The 22,654-nt window shown below is 41.1% G+C and overlaps 1 long non-coding RNA gene across 1 annotated transcript; it reads left to right on the forward strand.

Moving 5' to 3' along the window:
• The first annotated feature begins 344 nt into the window (after positions 1-344).
• LOC148538516 (uncharacterized) lies at positions 345-6,792 on the forward strand. The gene is made up of 3 exons (XR_015871976.1): positions 345-426; positions 3,029-3,157; positions 5,642-6,792. It is a non-coding gene; the product is annotated as an uncharacterized LOC148538516 (long non-coding RNA).
• The last annotated feature ends 15,862 nt before the right edge of the window (positions 6,793-22,654 follow it).

Below are 22,654 nucleotides of genomic sequence, written 5' to 3' on the forward strand. Positions count from 1 at the left end.
AATTACTTTTGCCATTAAGTGAAATGTTGTCTGTTCTTGTGTTACAGTGGGATTCTATTGGCCAGTGCAAGGAAGCAATATGTCCTCTTTCTATTATTAGGGGAGGATTTGTGGATGACTTCCTGTTAAATTTACTTTTACAGTTCACAAAATTTCCAGATGTCCCTCTCAATGTCTACTATTTGACTGTCTTTGTGCAAGACCTCACTTGCGACACACAGCGGTGTCAATGGTAGTGTGTGGGTGGGGCTAATTCTAGTTCCTCTGTGTGGTTAGTGACGCTGGTCATTGGTAGAGGTTAAAAAGGGAGGCTGGTCTGCCTGCCATCCTTTTTACCCATCGGTCCTTGGTGAAGACACACCTTAGGCTGCACTGGAATATGAAGTCACAAAGCGCTTGGAGAAACCAGAAGAGTGGACACATACAGTAAGTAGATGGGTGCTGGTGTCTTTTAAGGGATTACCGGTGCAGGTTCTCCTTGGTTAGGTTCTCATAGGTCCAATAAAATCCTAATTCAAATGTTTCACTTTTGGATCTTACTGGTAGTTTTATTATTCATTATGTAAAATTGCATATTTGTTGAAATTGGATATTTGACCACTTCAACAAATATAGTACGCCAGACTTCTGTGCTGAAACGGCGTAATAGTCAGCTGCTGTCCGCCAAAGTACAGTAAGTCCCTATTAAAAAAAAAAAAAAGTAAAAGTATAACACTGGATTTTAAATAGTCTTTGCCCTGAATGGTGGCTGTAATTAATTGTTCCCTTTTAGTAACAGTCTAAACTCTGCTGCAATAATTGTCTCTTCCGTTTAGTTTTCCCTTCTTACGACATACTGCAATAGCTTCCTTCACATTTATACTGCGTTCTCCACTTTCTGTGGTTCCCTATTCGTGACCTGCAGTATACGTTTACTGGAACACTTCACATTTTAAAATGTAAATCAATTCTAATACATTATTTTACTTGTTAGCAATTATACGCATTAAGCTCAGATCGTCTAGATAACCGTTATTGTAAGTACCTATCTTTTTCTGCCCACAGAACATTGTAACATGTCTACCTGGTAGTGTTGTGAAAAATAGCCTTAGGGACACTTCTACCCCAAGCTTTTTCTAGAGTCAGAGGGAAATAAATACTTGTCTACTGATATATATTTGCCCTTCTGCTCCACGGGAGGTTTCTGTCCTCCCTCAGCTCGCCTTCATATATATATGAAAAATAACAAAAAACAAGCTCCTTGTTATCAAGCACACCAACTCCTTCAATCTGAAAAATAACAAAAAAGGGCGCCTACTAGTGCAATAACTGTGACACAACACCAAAATTCTGTGAAGGGGGCTAAGGGTAAACCCGTACCATGTGCATAAAATTGTGACAGCTTATCTCATGTCCTTTGTGAAGATCCTCATAAGGTTACTGACATCAGTAGTATATTTCACAGTTTTAATGGCAATCCAAAAACATAAAAATAGATATACATAGTCTAACACAGTTTACAATTTCATAAATGTCATAATTTAATGCACATGGTACGGGTTCACTCTTAGCCCTCCTCACAGAATTTTGGTGTTGTTTCACAGTTATTGCACTAGTAGGTGCCCTTTTTTTTGTTATTTTTCAGATTGAAGGAGTTGGTGTACTTGACAACAAGGAGCTTTGACCGTCCAATATGAGTGGATCTTTCTAGGCACGAAACAGACTTTGTCAAAAGACTTATACCCATATAGGGTGTTTTTTATTTTTATTGATGTTTAATTTCACATTGTCATACACCGGCAGCCTTTCTTATATATATATATATATATATATATATATATATATATATATATATAAAGAAAGGCTGCTGCACTACACAAATGATTTAGCATATTGAGTGCCAATACATTTGAACTTTGCTAAATCACTTGTGGAGTGCTACAGCCTTTCTTTTTATTAGTGCATTTTCTCTACTGAGGGCGCCCTAACTATAGTTTATACACAGAGTGCCGGTCCAACCCTGGATTTTATATATACATATACAGATATTTCTACTACCCCAACATGTTCTGTTGCATTTACAATTGGGAAAGAAACAGTAATACAGCAAAACTAGCAAAACTATGTAATAACAGACAGGCAAAGAGATAAGAGGGTCCTGCTCACAAGTTTACAATCTATAGATATATACAGGTCTCTCAAGACGGGCACTCGACTGTCTGACTCATAAATGCAATAATCATTTTCCTTGTGTGTTTTTTGAGTCCGTATGTGTCCCGATGTTGCTTGTGGTTGGTGACTGGAAGGACATAGTTATAAAACATACCATTGTCCACAAATAGTCATTTGAAATATTGGGAATCGTAACAGCAGATGTACAAAAAACAGCAAACACCTTTACAAATCTTAAAATGAGTACTCGGCTACCTGTCTGACAGGGATTACAGACTTAGGGCACAGAATGAGGGAGTGCACATTCAGTACAGTAACAGAGTCCCTATTTAGCCAGCACAGTAAGCCATTTTGTATTCCCTTACAATATGTTGTAGGGCCCTGGGAGTGATCATATATGTGCCTGATGCATGCAATGAATAAGTGGACATTTGTCCTCTTATATAAGTACTTAACTGTATTTACATAAATTAGCATGTAACAACTCATTTTTTTAAATCCATATCATACTGTTGGCAATACCAATAAAAGTAGTTTCTATTTTGTTGCAAAATAACGTATGATACAATACTTTAAATTATCTTGTATACCATAGGTTGAGTGTCAAGAGTCTGTGGTCCCAACATAAAAGTCATATTTTAAAGCCCCCATGTCCAACCTTTATTGCTTCTGATGCTCTCTATGCGTCAGTATGATTAATTTTTGCTGAATATATTTGTTAAATGGCCACTATTTCCTGTCACACAGTCTTATAGCAGCAGATACAAGAAGGCTGAGGAGGATTTGTATATTATAGAAAAGCAGAAGTGAAACCCAGTTTGGCGGGAGGTGGTGATCTGACGTCTGATACACAGGCTGAGTTTTTTCCTTTACTAAGGGGGTGCAGACTCACAGACTGAGGAGAGGATTAATGATGCAGATCACTGAAGGAACTCTCAATTCAGCTGCTCAGGAAGTATAAAGCCGTTGACATTACCACCTGGATAGCATGACTGTGGCTTCAGAGGTACATGGCCTGGTTTGGAAATTCTACACCTGTTTTAGGCATCAACAGTGCATTGTGCTGAGAGCGTATTTATCACACTGCATATATTTTGCAAATTGGGGCTTATTTTGGCGAACAGTTACTCACTGTATCATTGTACGTATTTACAAGAAATTAAAATGGGGAAAGGCTTTGTTCAAATAATTATTTAAATAACTATGGATAGTAAATGAGCTGTTGACTGCATAAAATATTACTTTTCATCATATTATAATTTATTTATACATTCCACATAATCTCTATTTATGCTAAAAGGGAATTGTTTGCTTGTCAACAAAACAAACTGAAACTACACTAACCTAGCATGGTTCAAATGAAGAAAAATTAATTTACAGGCATATTTACTAAGCAGTGCTTTTACAAAACCCTCAATTTTTACAGAGTTTGCTTGCCTGATTTAAAAGAGCAGTAATACTTGATGCAAAACAACACTTAATTTGTATTTACTATTATTGCCCTTTTAAATATGACAGGCAAAATCTGTAACAATTGAAGGTTTTGTAAATTTACTGCTTAGTAAAGATGCCCCTTAGTCTGGCAATTTAAAATATATTCTCTACTGACTCACTAATAAATTTATTCTACATGTGTTATTAGAACAAATAATACTTAGTTATCTGTTTCATTGTATAGGTACGTCTGGATGACAACTAATACTTTTGGACATAAAATAATATAAATTGTATTAAAAAAGGAAATGAAACAGAAAATATATATTTTGAAATTTGTCCTTCCACTCTTCTCCTACATCAATTTAATTTTAAGTTACTAAACTCGCTAACTCCTTCTGTATCTCATGTCACCCTGTCATATTACTGTATTGTGGTTATTAGGTTTTACTGTTATTATGATAGCAACAAAAAAAGGAAGAGGCCTTATAGAGACAAAACTAAGGATTTCAGGCCTAGAATCATGCAGGCAGTAACCAAAGTATTAGTCTATGACAAAAGTTGATTGTTAATGCATAACAACTAACATTTTTAAATAATTTCCATTGTCACTTTGCTGTTGTACAGATGCAATTAACCCTACTTAGGTTCTTACTGTATAGACGTACATTTTATACTTAGACCCTAAAACATATATTTACTGACCTTAGTTATAATGTAAATTTTTCCTCTTTAACTCTTTCTTTGCAAGAAATTCTAGCGTATCAAGCACTGGAAATAAAAATAGATAAGAAACAATTGCATTTACTATGTAGAAAATTGGAATTGTACTGCTCACTCTGTCAATTAAAAAAAAAAAAAAAACAGGGACATTTCCAGCGATAGGAAATAAACTACTTATACATGTCTTAAAAATTATGCACAGCAATAGCAACAATGACAAAGGCAAGCTATGACCAGCATACTAACAAGATAAACATCATGAATAATATATTGCGTCATAATAATTGCATTTTTAAAATAATGAAATATTAAGAGACTCTCCATAATAGACTGGGATCGCGCATTCAGAGATAGTTGCAATGTACTGTAGATTGCCTTGGTGTTCTAAATTATATCAGTGTGAGTCTAGATTGCACCAAAGGTAATCAATGATAGATAGACTTAGAAAAATAGATAGATGGATGAATGGTAGATCAAACTCTGTCACTCGTTTTAATATATTCTTATATTGGAAATATACATGGCCAGACCATTGATTCTATTGTGCATTTGTACATACACAGTGTCTATCTTTTGAATGTTTCATGTTCCAACAATGTGAAGACACCTGTAATACGCAGAAAACCCACTGTACTCCATGAACATTATTTGATTTTAATAGTCATTTAAAGATTACGGATTACACTACTTATGTATCAATGGCATATCCAGTAGTTCAGTAAATTAACTTATTTCACACAAGTATTTACATTTCCAGAAATGCTAGTAAAATGGGAATTATCCTTTAATCTTTTTTAATCTAAATCTTTTTTTTTTTTTTACATTTGTAGATTTTTTTTATAGCTCCACATTTAATTATTTTTTTTTTTCAAAGAATAATGATTGGTAAACTCCACTGTTATATACATTTTCGCTGTAAAAGTTCCATTTATGACATTTCACATTCTTGATCGAATTTGTATGAAATCACACATAAATGTTCATTAATAATTAAGTCGAAAAATACATTTAAATGGAGTTGTGGCCACGTGCTTTACTGATCATTTATAGACTACTAAAGTGAAAATAGACAAAGAAATCTTGAAGGTGCACTGACTTCCATAATATTGCATTGAAATATAAACCATGGGTTGTTAGATTCATAATGCCTGTAAACGGAAATGCTGAAAAGTGGCATCTTATATTGTTTTGCAATTGAAATTGTAAAATAAAGTTTTATTACAAGACATCCAGGTGCTAATAATTCATCCTCAGAATTTGTGACTGTAAACTCTGGACTGTCAGAACGCACGTTGTATATTGTATGACAATCAGTCTCTCTTATCAATTGCAGGAATAACAGTGAATCGTTTGAAGATATACAAAGTGAAAAAACTGTGGCGCCTATTGGCTTTTTAACTTCCTGTAGGTAATTGTTTAAGTGATATTGTAGCAGTTGATGGGAGCAAACATGCCCGGAGACTATGGGAGGAAGAAGAACCTATCCTGGGAGATGCAGTGCAGCCATCCATAAAGTAGAAAGCACTACTAGACAGGCCTGAACGCTGTAGTGTTTCCTACTTTATGGATGAGTGTACTGGACACTACAAGACATCATCTGGACAAAGTGGGAACTACACAATAGATACCATTTTCTCTTCATGGCAACTGTTTATATCATTATTCAAAGTAACAATTTATGTGATACACAGTGCATAATGTTATATTTCCTATATAAAAACACTGAGGACAGGGTGTGAATGTCTTTTCTAAACCAACAATTTATATGTATCAGAAGTTGTGTACGTGGAGGAAAATAAAATATAAAGCAAAAGCATAGAAACAATTAATTTCATATTTTTTCATAAGTATGTTAGTATTATGGGGAGATGTATCAAACCTTCCAAAGAGCACAAGTGGAGATGTTGCCATAGCATCCAATCAGATTCTAGCTAACATTTATCTAGTACATTATATAAAGTGAAAGCTAGAATTTGATTGATTGCTATGAGTAACTCTTCCACTTGTGCTTTTTGTAAACTTTGATAAATCTCCACCTTATAATCTAAGCAAAAGCTGCTTTGCATTTGCCTGCGGTCTCTTTTGCCAGAATACAGAAAGGTATATTTGCTTGTTTGTGGAGAACGAGGGAGCTCAGGGACAGGAGTATTTGCTTACATTTATATTTTGCTGCAAAATACTTGTAACGATGCAACTGATAACTAACCGAGGGACAATACGCCTGGGCTGGACATAAAGCCACACATACAGTGCAGTTACCCATAAAGTAGAAAGCACTACTAGTCACGACTGAACCGTGTAGTGTTTCCTACTTTATGGATGAGTGTACTGGACACTACAGGACACCGCCGGAATCAGAAGACAGAAGAATCTACTTTGTTTTCTTCATTTGGAGCATTTTTGTCTCGACACTGGAATTATAGCTGTTGAAATAAATGCCATTGTGTAGATTACATCTTTTGTATCTCTAAAATAAATCTAATTATGAAGGAAGTACTTGTCTCAGGTATCATTCATTCAAATACTGCAAATTGTGTTGCTAGCATTAATAATATAATTATTTTTCTAATAATACTTACGTCAGTCATCGCAGACTACTGTCACTGCAATTCCAATTTAGTGCATTGTTTATATATATATATATATATATATATATACATACACAGACACACACACACACACACTAAAGGTGGGTACACACCTGAAAGATATATCTGCAGATCGAGTGATATATCTTTAGATGATGGTCGTTCATACACACTGAACGGCCATCATCTCTCCGGCAGCCGCGGGTCCCGCTGGAAAGGAGGCGGGGTCACCCCCCTCCCTGTGGCTACCACTGTGTGTGTACCGGTGGTCTGCAGACACACTTGCCGATAGACGATATATCTGCAGACATATCTGTCCATCGGCTGTTCAGCACACCCAATGCAATATGGCTGTGAACAACGCAGTTCACTGACAAATCATCTGTACACTCTGGCCGATCAATTGATCAGCCAATATATCGACCAGTGTGTACCCAGGATTACACACAATTCACATATTTATTTAGTATTATCATATTATCTCATGAAGGTTTGTGAAAGAATAATCAGCTGCTGCTCTTGCACGAGATCATTTACACACAACTTGACAATCTGCATAGAATCAATAGGAAAATAAAATTAAATCTACCGATAACTGTTCAATCTGAAATATCTGGATTTAATTGTTGATGACATTTTCCAGCATGTGGCTGTGATGGAAAAATAATGAAAAGTGTGAAGAAACTTTGAGTAGTCTGCGAGCTGTATACCATACTTGCCTACTTTTGAAAAAGCATTTCAGGGAGATTGTGAAAGCAGCACCTATGACCCTGCGTTAAAGAGGGCGTGTGCTCAGAGGAGTGTAATAAAATTAACTTACATCCAAATGTAAATGAGCCCCAAAGCAGTTTGTAAGATCTATTTGTTGATGAAAACACACTGATACATTTCAGAAAATGCATCTAGCCATAGGGGTCATTGTGCCTTAGAACAAATGCAGGGAAATTATACTAATGATCTCATTTGAATGTATATAGTTCTGTTTTTCTTTCTATATAACAGTTTCATAATGGGGGTAAGGTGCAATCAGGGCGTCAGGGAGATTGCTGCTATTTAAGGGAGTCTCCCTGACAATCAGGGAGAGTTGGAAAGTATGCTGTATATACATAACAATACAATTACACAGACTAACGTGTGTTATAGGGGTGAGCGGATTCGGTTCTACTCGGTTCCGTTCGGTCTTAAAAACCGAATCTTATTGGCTATCAAAAACTCGTGACAGCTGATACCCAATAAGATTCGTTTTTTAAATCCGAACGGAACCGAGTAGAACCGAATCCGCTCACCCCACTTATTTCAGTCACTTGTACTGTAGCTTATGATGCAATGTGCAACTCAGAATACAGCCTAGGTGAACAGACAGCGCACATCCCAATGCCACCGCAGTATTAATCTGTACCAACTCGATGATGATGATGACTGGCATTTATGTTCATATAATAGTAAAATAAAGAAAGAAAACACGTAGTCTCACCCCTAAAGAAGCAGCCTTTGCCAGAGGTTATAGCTTGGGCTGTTTACTACAAGTGAAATCAATAAGTATATTTATGGATCTACAAATCCCAGCTATCCCTGGCAGTCACCGCCTGCTTAGGCATGTTGGACCCTTTGCCTTTGGCAGCTTGGTTACAGTGTTAAAGTTAGAAAATAATCAATTACATTATGGGGTTAATCCTATTAAGTGCGAAGGGTGTGAGTGGCCATTGCAACGTGTTAAAACGGCGGCAGCAGACCGACACCTCGCACCCTTCATGGCTCGTTCTGAGCCCGAATTCGCTGAATTTTGCTCGGAGCCCTATGGGGCTGCTAGCAAAGTTCAGCAAATCCAGGCTGCTGTCAAGTGTGGCCTCTGCTTCAATGACTCACACCGGCAAGATCATCGTTGCTAATAGGATTGAACCCTAAGTGTAAACTCCTCAAACTTAGCATATAGTAAATAAACACACATGCAGAAAGTAGAATTTTAAATAAAACCTTTTCTATATCCTTAAATCTATCGTATAACTATAGTACAATCTATATCATATTATGTCTTCTGTCCTACAATAATCCAATAATATTCATCTTGAGGGGGACTCATATAGGGGGAGAAGTCTCTGAGCGGGACTGAAATTCTCAGACTCTGCGAACCCTATCCTACTGGAGCGGCACTACGAATGGATGGAAAGGGACCTAGTCACATATAGTCAATCAGTGCTGCTTTCCTCTGATTAGGTGGAGAATTAGAAACCTATTCTGATTGGCTATTGGTTCACCCTTGTGGTCTATGAATGAACCACATTGTATCAGTGGAAGTTAATTGAATCAAGTAACATTTTTCTCATTCCAGCCAATCTGAGGCACTCATGCCTTTTATTCATTGGCATCATAGCTCATCTGAGAGCAGGTTCTCATCACTCATTCATTGTTATTTACTTTTTTTTATCTAATTGTTTTCAGGACAGAAAAAAAAAGATTCCATATTGATATAGGGGTATATTACAGTAGAAAACAGATTTTGGATGATTCTTCATTTCATATAATAAAATGATGTGTGATATGTGTGTTCTTTTCTACTGTTTGTCATATTTATGGGACTAAGAGGGGTATTCAATATGAAACGTTAACTTCACTGTCGAAGTTAACGTTTCATATCGGAGTTTTTTTCTGCGTTAAGGTATGGTGCGCGCTCCCGCTTATCCCCGTATTCAATATAAAATTAACGAAAACCGGAAACTCCGAAGTTGGATTTGCGTAAAGTTACGAATTTTTCCTTAAAATAATTGTAAGACCCCCCTAAAGTTGTAAAAACATGGGGGAACACTATGGGTACCCCCGTTTTAGCCTTTAATTGAAAGTCGGGGATTTAAATAGCCGCAGCAGTTGTTTTTTTCCCGACATTGAAGAAGTGATGCAGTAGAGCACTTAGGTTATTTTTTTCGTTTTTGTTAAGTGGTCCCATCAAATTTGGGGTACATGAAAATGGGTACTAGCATATTTTTAAGTCCCTAAAGTAAGTTTTTAAAAATTCTGCTTTTGTGCACCTGCCGCTATAATTCTATTCTAGAAAACACCTGCCGCATACTTGCAGAATAGCCCTGAACCTATTTCCCTATTGTTAAACAATTTTCTCCCATATTTTTTTTTCACCTCAATTTTTAAATTAATTTTTGGGGGTGTCCCTATTTTTTTAAAAACTTTTTTTGACACAATTCTTTTTTAAATGTCATTCCCAGGGGTGCAGGCTATTTTTTTTAAGCCTGCACCCCTAAACCCCAATTCTGCACTTTTTTTCGACACCTATTCAATGGTGAAAACTTATCCCCGTTTTTTAGCAAAGACTTTTCAAAACTGCGATAAGTCTTTGAAATTGAATACGGTGTAAAAGTAAAACCTGCGATAATGACGTCATACCTCCGATATTAACGCAAAAACGATGTTATCGCACCCATATTGAATACCCCTGTAAATGTTTAATCGAGCCATGACTACCAGACAGGTTATGAATTTAGTGGGTTCTGTGCAAGAAAAGTGCTTGAGGGAACATAATTGATATATGCTCTCTCCACTCTCACCTTTTGTAACCTATGCATAATGGCATATACTGTACATGTGTGATCCCAGCTCTTAACTTCCCACCTGCTGCAGTGTCCACGAGATTGTGGCTTGGGTCTCCACAGCAGCTCCCACCACTGCTACTCCATATGGTAAGGAATTCTGTGCAGAGCGCCAGGGATTCCCACAGTAAAAGCCGCTGATAGGGGTGGTTTGGGAGAACAACATAAACAGGACATACCTCCCGACTGTCCTGCAGGTAGGACACTGTCAGAGTCGGGACAGTTGGCAGACTGAGCTGCTCTCTCCTGTTCTTGCAGCTCTTATTATCTGCTACCGGCGGCTTTAGCTAGGTAACAGCTTGTGAAGATTCATCAATGTTGTGGATATGTTTAGTAAAGACATAGGTAGGTACTAGCCACCTCCTGGAAAGCCACCTCCTAAAACCAGACCCAACTTTAAATCAATAGAAAATAATTTTATTAATATGCCTCCTTCCCACAAATAATTCCTTCTTTCAGTTATTATCCCCTACATTTAATGCAGAAACCCCACACTGCAATTGAATGTACAGTAGTCCCCATCAACCCCACACTGCATTAATAACCCCCACATTTAAAAAAGAGACCCCATATTAAATGAATAGCCCCCAACTGTTGATACATCACATGAATATCACTCCCATTGCATAAATAGCCCCTACCAGTCCTCACATTATACAAACACTGTAACTCCTGACAGAATCTATATTACATGAATATACAACCAGGGGCTGGCTGGCAACTTTTAGCCTGGGGGGCAAATGCATGCAGGCGGCCCTGGCAGAGGAGTAGCGTGTAGCCAGGGTGCTCGAAAGAACGTGCGTGCTGCGGCGCCCCCCCCACCCCCTCAAGTGTTCTAGGGAGGAGGCGAGTCCATATGGGATTAATGTAAGGTCAAAATAAAGATATGGGGAAGCCCCCTGTCGTAGTGCCCATATGCAGTGCCACCCTGTGCCACAGGAGGACACCCTTATGCAGGCCTCGAGTAGTGCCCCCAGTAGTGATCCCCCCTATGCAGTGCCCCTTGTGCCCCCAGTAGTAAGCCCCTTATATAGTGCCCCCAGTAGTGGTAACCCTTATGCAGTGCCCCTTAAATAGTGGCCCCAGTTGTAGTCTTCCCCCTATGCAGTACCCCCACTATTGCCCTTTATATAGAGCCCCCAGCAGTGATCCCTCGATGCAGTGCCCCCAGTGGTAGTCCCCCTCCCCCCGTCACTCCCATTTTACCCACTGCGGGAGCCGGAAGATGTCTGGCTCTGGCAGTGGGAGCAGCAGCCGATGAGAGTCTGTCTGACTCTCATCAGCTGCTAAAGCAAACACACAGCTGCCGGCTCGGGCGGCTGTGTGTTTGTGCTGTGTAGCGCTGACCGTACTCCGTCCGGTCAGCGCTACACACGCGGTGCAGCTGTGTCACAGTGACACAGTCTGCACCGCGGCCTGCATGACGCTGCGGCCCGGGGGGCACATGGCACCCTGCCCCCCGGCCCAGCCCGCCACTGTATACAACTATATAACACTAATAATTCCCACATTACATTAAAAGCCCCAACTGTATAACCTTAACAGCCACCACATTTAACTAATAGACTCTACAAACAAACTACATTATATAAAAACCTCCCCACATTTACATTATGTCAACATTATCCCACACACAAATATTAAAACCACCCCTCATATATATTACATTATCACATTCCTCCCTCGCACAGACATTTCATTAATACTACCATACACACACTACACACACATTATAGACCTTTCCCTTGAGCTGCGACTCCCTATTTTTGGCTGCGGCTCTCTTCCCTTGTCTTATCTGGCTTAAAAGAAACTAGATTGGGGCTGGAGGCAATCACTGACAGTATAGAAAATGCTGAAAATCTCAGAACACAATTGACATACATTACATATAATAGCTGGATATGGAAGATAATAAGTACACAGGTGGATTAGTGCATCTGCAATGCTTAGCGAGGCAGTCTCAAATATTAAAAGTTATTATTTTTTTTCTTTCTATGAAACCACCATAGAATATACTCATATGTGCAGTGCAGGCGGGATATAGTCAGGAAGCTGACAGTCTAAATGCCGACCGCCGTCTTCCCGAATGTCTAATCCCGGCAAGGTACTAATGACAGGCGTCAAAAACCCGACGCCTGTTATTAGACCTACGCTGGGAGCCCGACACCCAGCATACCGAACGAAGGTAAGCCGGGCGCAGACAGCCGCGGGGAGGGAGGGTTAGGTTTTAGGGCTCCCGGGGACACTGGGTTAGGCACCCCCCCGGGAGGGTTATGATTAGGCTAGGGGAAGGGGGGATTAAAGTTAGGCACCCCCCGGGAGATTTAGGATTAGGCTGCGGGGAAGGGGTTTAGGCACTTAGAGGGGGGTTAGGGTTAGGCACTAGGGGGGGTTAGACTACCCTAAGGGAGGGTTAGGGTAGGGAATTAGGTTAGCGATACTTACCTTAATTAGCGATCGTGATCTTCCCCCCTGACGGGCTTCCACTATTGGGATTCGAACAGCCGGCCATGCTACACCCGTGCAGGCTTCCCCATCCCCAATTTAGTCTACGGGCCATATTCAATTTGAAGCGAAAAGGCCATAAATTATCGCCGATGATGTAATTTTCGTCTATTTTTATTATCCCCGTATTCAATTTCAAAGACTTTTCGAGGTGCGAAAAGTCTTTGAAAAAAAACGGGTATAACTTTTCATCGCTGAATAGGTGGCGAAAAAAAGTGCAGAATTGGAGTTTAGGGGTGCAGGTGTAAAAAAAATAGCCTGCACCCCTGGGAGAGTCCCCTAAAAAAGATCTGTTTCAAAAAAAGTTTATAAAAAAAATTGCGACACCCCAAAAAACAAAGTTTACATTTGGGGTGAAAATAAATAAATATGGGGAACAAGTTTGAAACTAACTAAATTAATTCAGGGGGCGGCAGGTGTTTTCTTCATTGCGGGTTGTAGGGGCAGGTACATTTTTGAAGAACCGTAAAATTGCACCTTAGGGACTTAAAAATATGCTTGCACCCATTTTCATGTACCCCAAATCTGATGCACCTAGTTTTTATTTGTAAAAAAAAACACCTGCCGTGGCTATTTAAAAACCATACTTACCTTCCGCAGGCCAAAACGAGGGTACCCATAATGATCCCCATATCAGGACATCATTAGGGGGGTCCCTGGATGCTTTCCCGAAAATTTCCGCATTTTTCCCGATACTTACCTTTCCGCCGGGTCCCGTTTTCGCAGCTTTCAAATTGAATACGGGGATAAAGCGGGCGCGCGCCCAATACTTTATCCCTGTAAAACCTCCGACGTGGAGCGAAAAATCCAGCACGGACTTTTCGCTCCAATATTGAATACCCCCTAAAAGATTATTTGTGTAAAACGAGTGTCTATTGTAAAACACTTTTTAAAATTCTGTACCGGTTTTAGATGTTTTGTATAAATGGGCGTGCTTTCACCATTTGCAACCAATTACACATAGTCATCAGTGAGTGTCAAACTTTTCAGTGGCCATGTTTGTCTTAACTTTAGATTACACTCTCAGAACACGCACTTACTGTACTTTTAGTCGACTGCATGCCCACTGCACTCATATTCCCTCCCACTTCCCGCGTGTCCATGCCCATTCCATTTTCTACTGCATATTAGCAGAAAATCAAAGCAGTTTTTTTTCATTTAGACCAACCTCCAACTCTAAGTCAGTACCTAAGAGAGGTAACGAATTCTCGCAGGCAAATTTCTAAATGCAAGTTATAAGATTTACCTGAGGGACAATATTAATCTAAATGGGAATGGATTGTGCAAGATAATTACACTATAATCTGTTGTCTGAAAATTAATTGCATAACCTATGGGGAAAACAATTTTGCTCTTGGATGTAGTGTAATGTATTTACTGTATAGTCTGTATTAACTACTGAACTGACAAATTTTCCCTTGGCAAAAACCGGTCAGAAATTGTTTTGTTTTGTATAATATTTTTTTTTATATATTTAAATAATTAATAAAAAAAAGAAAAAGTCAAAGGGGTGTCTCGCACCACCCTGTGTCCATAGGCGCCAAAAATAAAATAATTTCCACCCTCCCATTGGCAATAGAGCCCCCAGTGGCCATACCCCCATAGTCGTAAAAAAAAACCTCTGTTTTATATATCAACCGGGTAGAACCCAGCCTCAGACATGCTGACATTCTGGCTGCCCCTTCTGGGAGGGGCAGCCAGATCGGCAAAATAGAGGGCGTGGCCGGCTGTTGTGGATGGAGCGGGGGGCGTGGTCATGCGCTCGCGTAATTTTGTCCCCACCCCCGCTACACAATGCCGATAATCCCAGCATTGTGAACAGGGGGTGGGGCCAAAATGACGCGATTCGGCATAAATCGCGTCACAGGCCCCCCCGCGCTGCCGGGTATTCTCACTCATCGTGAGGGGGGGGGGCAGGAGGGGTCGGCAACTTGCGGGAGGCTTGCCTGCATTCCTGGGAGGTCGGAAGCGGCACCTGATTTTGGGGAGGCTCCCGACCAAATCGGCAGGGTAGGCAAGTATGCCCAGCCTGTGTGCCCTCTCAACCACTAAATCAGAGCATGTATCCTGGGTTTCAAGCAGTTCACAGAGAGATGACTGTACGAATGAAAAAAGAGCCGGGCCTTTATAAGACTCCGGTAAACCTATGATACGTAGGTTATTTCTCCTTTATCTATATTCAAGGTCATCCATTTTATTTAACAGTTGAAAATGTGAATTCTATAATGTAGCATATTGGCCGCCACCAAGTTCGGGCAGCAGGGAGACAGGGCTGACTGCTGCTGCGGCCATGAGCATAGTAATTTATTTATTTATTTTTTCGGAAGGAGAGGGTCTGGCCACACCTCACTGGTTGGTCATGCCCCTTGAAAAACTTCACCAACACGTTGTTCTTTAGTATTCACCCTCCTAGATAACTACTTTAGTTGAGATTTGATATCATGGACAGCCTGATTGAGCTTAGCTGCATGAGAGTCCATAATTGGCCCCATGGTATCTTGAATTGTTCTTACTACACCTGCATAAGTTACAGGAGTGTCTGGGGGAGGCAAAAGGGGCTGAGAGACTGACAGGGAGTGAGTATCTATAGCGTTCTCTGCTGAATCTGCAAGTTCCCCGACCTGTGTGTCTGTTGCGGCTGCCATCTTGAATTCCGCCTTCCATTTTTTTTGTTTGCTGGCGTTGTTGTTTAGCAGGCATGGAGGTAAGTATATACCTGTCTATGAAGTGCCAGGCTTGTTCCCTGCAGACTGAGGTATGAGGCGCTATATTAAAAGGCGGTGGAGAGGCGTTATAACTCCTGATAGCTGGGGCTACAACAGAACTGAGGTGATCAGCGTCTCCTCACTTGAGCGCCGGAACCGGACCATTTAAAGGTAGTTTAATGCCTCCAAATGATGTTGATGAAGCAACTAGACTAGACCGCAGACCCAGTGTCGGACTTGGACAAGAAGGGCCTACTAGGGATACATGCTTAAGGGGTGTGGCCAGCCGCCATAGAGGCTTGGCTAACCATTATAGAGGACATAGCCTGGAAACAACATGGATGGTCTGGGCCCCTTTAAAAATAATTAAATAAATATATATATATATATATATATATATATATAATATACACACGTAGCACTGAATCCGGCACTCTAGGCTGCTGTAAGCCTCATATTGACTTGCTTGGGTGCCTTCCAATCAGGTGATCAGACCCTCCACATACCACAAACAAACGGCGGCACCCCAAGACTTTAAAAGGTGAAAAAAGATGTCTCTTTATTGCATCGACGTTTCGGGGACTGCTACCCCGTCATCAGGACAGAGATAAGTGAATGATGTGATAGGAACATGCTTATATACTTATATAATGAACCGCTCACTTGTCTCCGGTCAGACGCCTTCCCACAGTTGAGCACTTCGTTGCGGAAGACACTCAGCTAAATGAATGACGTATATCCTGGGGGCTGTCTCTGAGCGGAGACAGGAGGCCACACAGCCGTTGCTAAGCAACAGTAAACACATATTAAACAGACTATAAAAACATTACAAATGTGACAGATATAAACACTGTGGGCCTGAAATCGTGCAGGATCAAACAGAATACAATGAAACATGCATGATGTAGCAAAATACTTGGTGAAACACTCCGCAGAGGTATATAACGTGTACAGCAAATATTAATACAGTGACATACACTACTGTGCAGCAACTATAAGGTGACCACATAATATGCAGCAAAAATTCTCATAACTTATAAACTAATAAAGTGAAAGGCATTAGGGTCACCACAATAAGGCAATGAACATTAATCAATAAACAATACTAAAGTATTATACGAAGTGTATCATAAAATCTGGATATGTGAAATGCTATATATACCGTATAGCTGCCATTGGACACAGACATCAATGGAGACAAACTAACAAACTAGTTATGAGAATTTTTGCTGCATATAATATAGCACACAAAATGACACTTAGAACTTATAGACACATTATAGAAGGCATTGCAGGCCATAGTGCTCATTAAGCCCCCTGAGAGCAAGGGTCCCCAACCGGTGTATCCACCTGGCCTCAGATTGAATAAGTCTAAGAGCACGATTACCTCCTCTCAAAGATACTGGGTCAATCATGCAATAACATAACGATGCTAGGGAATGGGACACAGATGCAAAATGTCGAGCGACAGGTTGTTCACTATTGCCCAACACTAAAGCAGAGTGGATAGAGGAACGGTGGTCAGCCGTCCTTTCTTTAAAAGCTCGTTCCATTTTCCCAATATAGGATAGGCTGCAAGGGCATATAGTCTGATAGATCATGAAGGTGGTATTACACGTCAGTGTTTATCTGATATTGTACTTTTTACCCAAAAGAGGGTGGTTAAACGTATCCCCGGGTATAAGATATCGGCACGTAACACACTTGCATCTAACACAGCCCTTCTTACCACCGCTTCCACCAGTTCTACTTTTATTTGAGGGAGTGTTATCCGTCTTCACTAGGATATCCCTCAAATTACGTCCATGTGTATAGCACGACATTAGTCTAGTGTTCGACAAATCCAATTCATTGTCGGACTGTACCAACGGCCACAATTTTTTAGATATGGAATTAATTTTAGCACTGGCATAATTATAGTGATTAACTCAAGGTAAAACATTAGGAGTCTCCTTAATTTTCTTACTCTTAAGCAAATCATCTCTACTAAGTCCCATAACTTTCTACTTAGTCTGATTAAGTTCAGCCGGAGAATATCCCCTTTCTATAAATTTAGATATTAACATATCCATTTGGCTCTCAACTGCTTCATTATCAGAAGTAATACATCTTATGCGTAATAGTTGTGAATATGGGAGGCCCCTTATCAGGTTACGAGGATGACAGCTATTATAGTGCATCAAATTATTCCTGTCAGATTTCTTTGAATAAAGACTAGTGCTATTCATCCCTTCACTAATGGAAATGGTGACATCTAGATAATTGACACATTACCCAGATTATAGATCAATTTCACAGGACTAGAACTGGCATTATGCTTATTGATGACCTCAACTAGATCCTCCTTGGGCCCTCTCCAGAAAATCAGTAGGTCATCGATATAGCGTGTATAAAATGCCACTCGTCTCGCTATCTCAATATTAGAAAATAAGATTTCCTCCTCAATAAAAAACATAGAGATATTAGTGTATGATGGGGCCACATTGGACCCCATCGCACAGCCCACCAACTGAAGAAAGAAACGGCCATCATACAAGAATTTTTTTTTGTCAAAATAAGTTCCATCAAAGTCACAATCAGGTTCAAATCAGGACCATCATATTCAAGATGTTGCAACAAAAAATTTCTGATAGTAGCCAAACCCATCCAATGTGGAATTACAGTGTAGAGGCTTGAAGCATCCAAACTGCATAGCCAAATTTCATCATGAAATAGTGGTAAAGCATGACGTTTTCTAAGTAGTGTCGAAGTGTCAAGCAAATAACGGGGATGTTCACAGATAAATGGCTACAAAAGAGAGTCCAGGTATATAGACGTTGGTTGAAATAAAGAACCACGGGCAGCTATTATGGGATGTCCCGGAGTGTCCTCCATACATTTATGCAATTTGGGAATTGTCTAAAATACTGGGGCCACTGGATGAGAAGGTAAAAGGGCATCTTTTCATTTAGAAGTAATAAGATTCCTGTCTACCGCAGTGTCCAAAATTATTTTTAGTTCATCTCTAAATTGATTTGTAGGATCCTTAGACAACTCTCTGTAAGTTGCAGTGTCATTCAAATGAACAGTTACTTGTTTTTTGTAGTTGACAAGATTCTGTAACACCAGGGCACCTCTCTTACCTGCAGGACGGAAGACAAGATCATTATTTTTAGCCAGTCCTTGTAGGGCACTTATTTCTGCTTGTGAAAGGTTATTTCTCATTTGTGGCATTTGGTCAAATTCATTCAATGTTTCATGATTCAATAACCTCATAAAGGTCTTAATTGTCGGATTAAAAGATTGAGGTTCAAAAGAAGACTTCGGTAATACCCTGGATAGAGAGGCCGGGATGTCAGTCAGATAAAGCAATGTTTACTGCTGGTGGTATTTTAGCAAAATGTTCCTATAATTTAAGTTGTCTCTGCAATCTGAACAATTCAATCTGCCACTGCAACGGATCTAATCTGACTGACGGTACAAAAGATAAACCCCTTTCTAGAACCTTTGTCTCAATCTCATTTAATGGATATGAGGATAAAGTTACTATTAGGTTCTGCATGGAAGTGGTGGTTTCTTGCCACGCCCTCTGCCTCTTATTTTGGCCCCCACGGCGGGTATATTGTCTCCCATGTCTGGTACTTGTGCCCAGGCCTGCCAAGAGCCGCGGCTGGCCTGGGTAACAGGGGGCTTGGCCTAATCGTGGGAGGTGTGGCCATGCCCCCTTTGGGGAAAAATAACACAAGATTTTCAGCGCCACGCTCTGAGCCCCCTCAGCCCGGAGCAAAGCCAGAGGGGGCGCGATCAGTGTGATGGCTCCCCCCCACAGGCATAGGAGACTGCTGTGGCAGCTGTTCAGCAGCCACAAGCAGTCTCCCACTGCAGCTCTGCTGTGAGGGAGGGGGGGGCGGCGTCAGACCCGGGCCCCCACTGGGCCCCTCAGGAAGCCCAGGCCTGGGTAATCCGTACCCACTCCCCCCCTCTCGGCGCCCCTGCTTGTGCCCTCGTAACCATCCCTAAAGGGACAGTTTGACTCTGACTTTTAGAGCGAAAGTGCCCACCATCAGTATCACTGGCTGAAGTCTGCAATTCATTAGAAGAATCCGAATCTCTATATTGATTTTCTGGATTTGCATTTGTGTAGTATTATCCAAACTGTCAATAAAGTTGTCCCATTTTTTATAAAAACTAACCCCTTTTTCAATATCTGGCATAGTGGCTTGGCGATCATAATAGAGTATACGTAGAACCATTTGCTTGACTTTTCTATCCAGTGAATAAGAATTTGTTTTTTAGTTACCATAAGAATAAAAGAGCGCAGGAATAATAGATTTGTAATCTAGATTCCATTGCGAAAATTTTAAAAAACGACAAGGAATTGGATGTAGGGAAAAGGTGTGATTAATGAAATACAGAAGCTTGTCCCAAAATTTCTACATTTTACCACATTCCCAAAAATTATGAAAGAGTGAGGCTACTTAGGCCTGGCATTTTGGACAAGCACCTGTGTCAGTGGGAACCATGTGTTTTCTTTAAACTTGGGATATATATGCTCTATGAATCACCTTCAGGTGTACTGCTTGTAAAGCAGCAGAATGAAGGTATTTCAGGGAGGTTGAGCAACTTTGCAACCATGTACAGGGCTGCCAAGAGAAATCCTGGGCCCCGTTACAGCAACTTCCCAGGGCCCCCCATAGAGGGGGTGTGGCCACTGCATTTTGGGGGCATGGCACCCTTTAAGCAGCTTAATTTAAACCAGCAAGTGCCGGTCCTTGCATATATATGACACACACACATGTATATATATATATATATATAAACTAGGGGTGAGCGGGTTTGGATTTCTGAAATCCGAACCCCCCCGAGCCCCCCCGATCCGAGTCAGATCCGAGTCAGGCTCGACTTTTCCTGCCTGACTCGGATCTGAAATCGAGGCAAAACGTCATAATCCCGCCTTCCGGGTCTCGCGGGTTTTGGATCCTATATAAGGTACCCGCGTCGGCGCCATTTTCTCACTCGGCTGTGGACAGTGAAGAGGGAGGGTGGGAGTTAGGGCTGGCTGGGCTGTGTAGTGTAGTGTTGTGTAGTGCAAAGTAGTGTTGTGCTGTGCTGTACTGCGTTGTGCTGCTGTTGTCCACTACTTCAAAGTCCATAGGGGCTGGCTGTGTTGTGCAGTGCTGCTGTTGTTAATAGGGGCTGTGTCCACTACTTCAAAGTCCATAGGGGCTGGCTGGACTGTGTTGTGCAGTCAGTTCTCCATAGGGGCTGTGTCCACTCCAAAGTCCTGTGCAGTGTCCCAGTCCTAAAGGGGTGCTGTAGTGTTGTCCAGGGGGTGCTCTGTCCATCAGGGGTGCTCCCCCCAAGTGCTAAAAAAATAATATTTTTTGTGTGTTTGTGAATTGTGTGCGCAGTAGCCGCACGTGCATCAACACAGTAGTGCCAAGCGTGCGCCTGTGTCATAACTAAAGGGCCGGCTGGCTTGACCGTTAAAGGGTGCTGTAACCCCCAAAGTATACTCCAAACAAAATAAAAAATATTTTCTGTGTTTGTGAATTGTGTGCGCAGTAGCCGCACGTGCATCAACAAAGTAGTGCCAAGCGTGCGCCTGTGTCATAAGTAAAGGGCCGGCTGGCTTGTCCGTTAAAGGGTGCTGTAACCCCCAAAGTACACTCCAAACAAAATTAAAAAAAAAATTCTGTTTGTGAATTGTGTGCGCAGTAGCCGCACGTGCATCAACCAAGTAGTGCCAAGCATGCGCCTGTGTCATAAGTAAAGGGCCAGCTGGCTTGTCCGTTAAAGGGTGCTGTAACCTCCAAAGTACACTCCAAACCAAATAAAAAAATATTTTCTGTGTTTGTGAATTGTGTGCGCAGTAGCCGCACGTGCATCAACAAAGTAGTGCCAAGCGTGCGCCTGTGTCCCATAAATAAAGGGCAGGCTGGATTGACCGCTAAAGGGTGCTGAAACCCCCAAAGGGCACTCCAAACAAAATAAAAAAATATATTTTTTTGTGTTTCTGAATTGTGTGCGCAGTAGCCACACGTGCATCAACAAAGTAGTGCCAAGCGTGCGCCTGTGTCCCATAAATAAAGGGCCGGCTGGCTTGACCATTAAAGGGTGCTGTAACCCCCAAAGTACACTCCAAACCAAATAACAAAATATTTTTTCTGTGTTTGTGAATTGTGTGCGCAGTAGCCGCACGTGCATCAACAAAGTAGTGCCAAGCGTGCGCCTGTGTCATAAGTAAAGGGCCGGCTGGCTTGACCGTTAAAGGGTGCTGTAACCCCCAAAGTACACTCCAAACCAAATAACAAAATATTTTTTCTGTGTTTGTGAATTGTGTGCGCAGTAGCCGCACGTGCATCAACAAAGTAGTGCCAAGCGTGCGCCTGTGTCATAAGTAAAGGGCCGGCTGGCTTGACCATTAAAGGGTGCTGTAACCCCCAAAGTACACTCCAGTCCAAACCAAAAAAAAAATTATTTTCTGTGTTTGTGAATTGTGTGCGCAGTAGCCGCACGTGCATCAACAAAGTAGTGCCAAGCGTGCGCCTGTGTCATAAGTAAAGGGCCGGCTGGCTTGACCGTTAAAGGGTGCTGTAACCCCCAAAGTACACTCCAAACCAAATAACAAAATATTTTTTCTGTGTTTGTGAATTGTGTGCACAGTAGCCGCGTGCGCCTGTGTCATAAGTAAAGGGCCGGCTGGTGTGACCGTTAAAGGGTGCTGTAACCCCCAAAGTATACTCCAAACAAAATAAAAAATATTTTCTGTTTGTGAATTGTGTGCGCAGTAGCCGCACGTGCATCAACAAAGTAGTGCCAAGCGTGCGCCTGTGTCATAAGTAAAGGGCCGGCTGGCTTGTCCGTTAAAGGGTGCTGTAACCCCCAAAGTACACTCCAAACAAAATAAAAAAATATTTTCTGTTTGTGAATTGAGTGCGCAGTAGCCGCACGTGCATCAACAAAGTAGTGC

The sequence above is a fragment of the Taudactylus pleione genome, unplaced genomic scaffold (genome assembly GCF_031769625.1).
Source record: "Taudactylus pleione unplaced genomic scaffold, aTauple2 ptg000040l, whole genome shotgun sequence".
Lineage (NCBI taxonomy): Eukaryota > Metazoa > Chordata > Amphibia > Anura > Myobatrachidae > Taudactylus > Taudactylus pleione.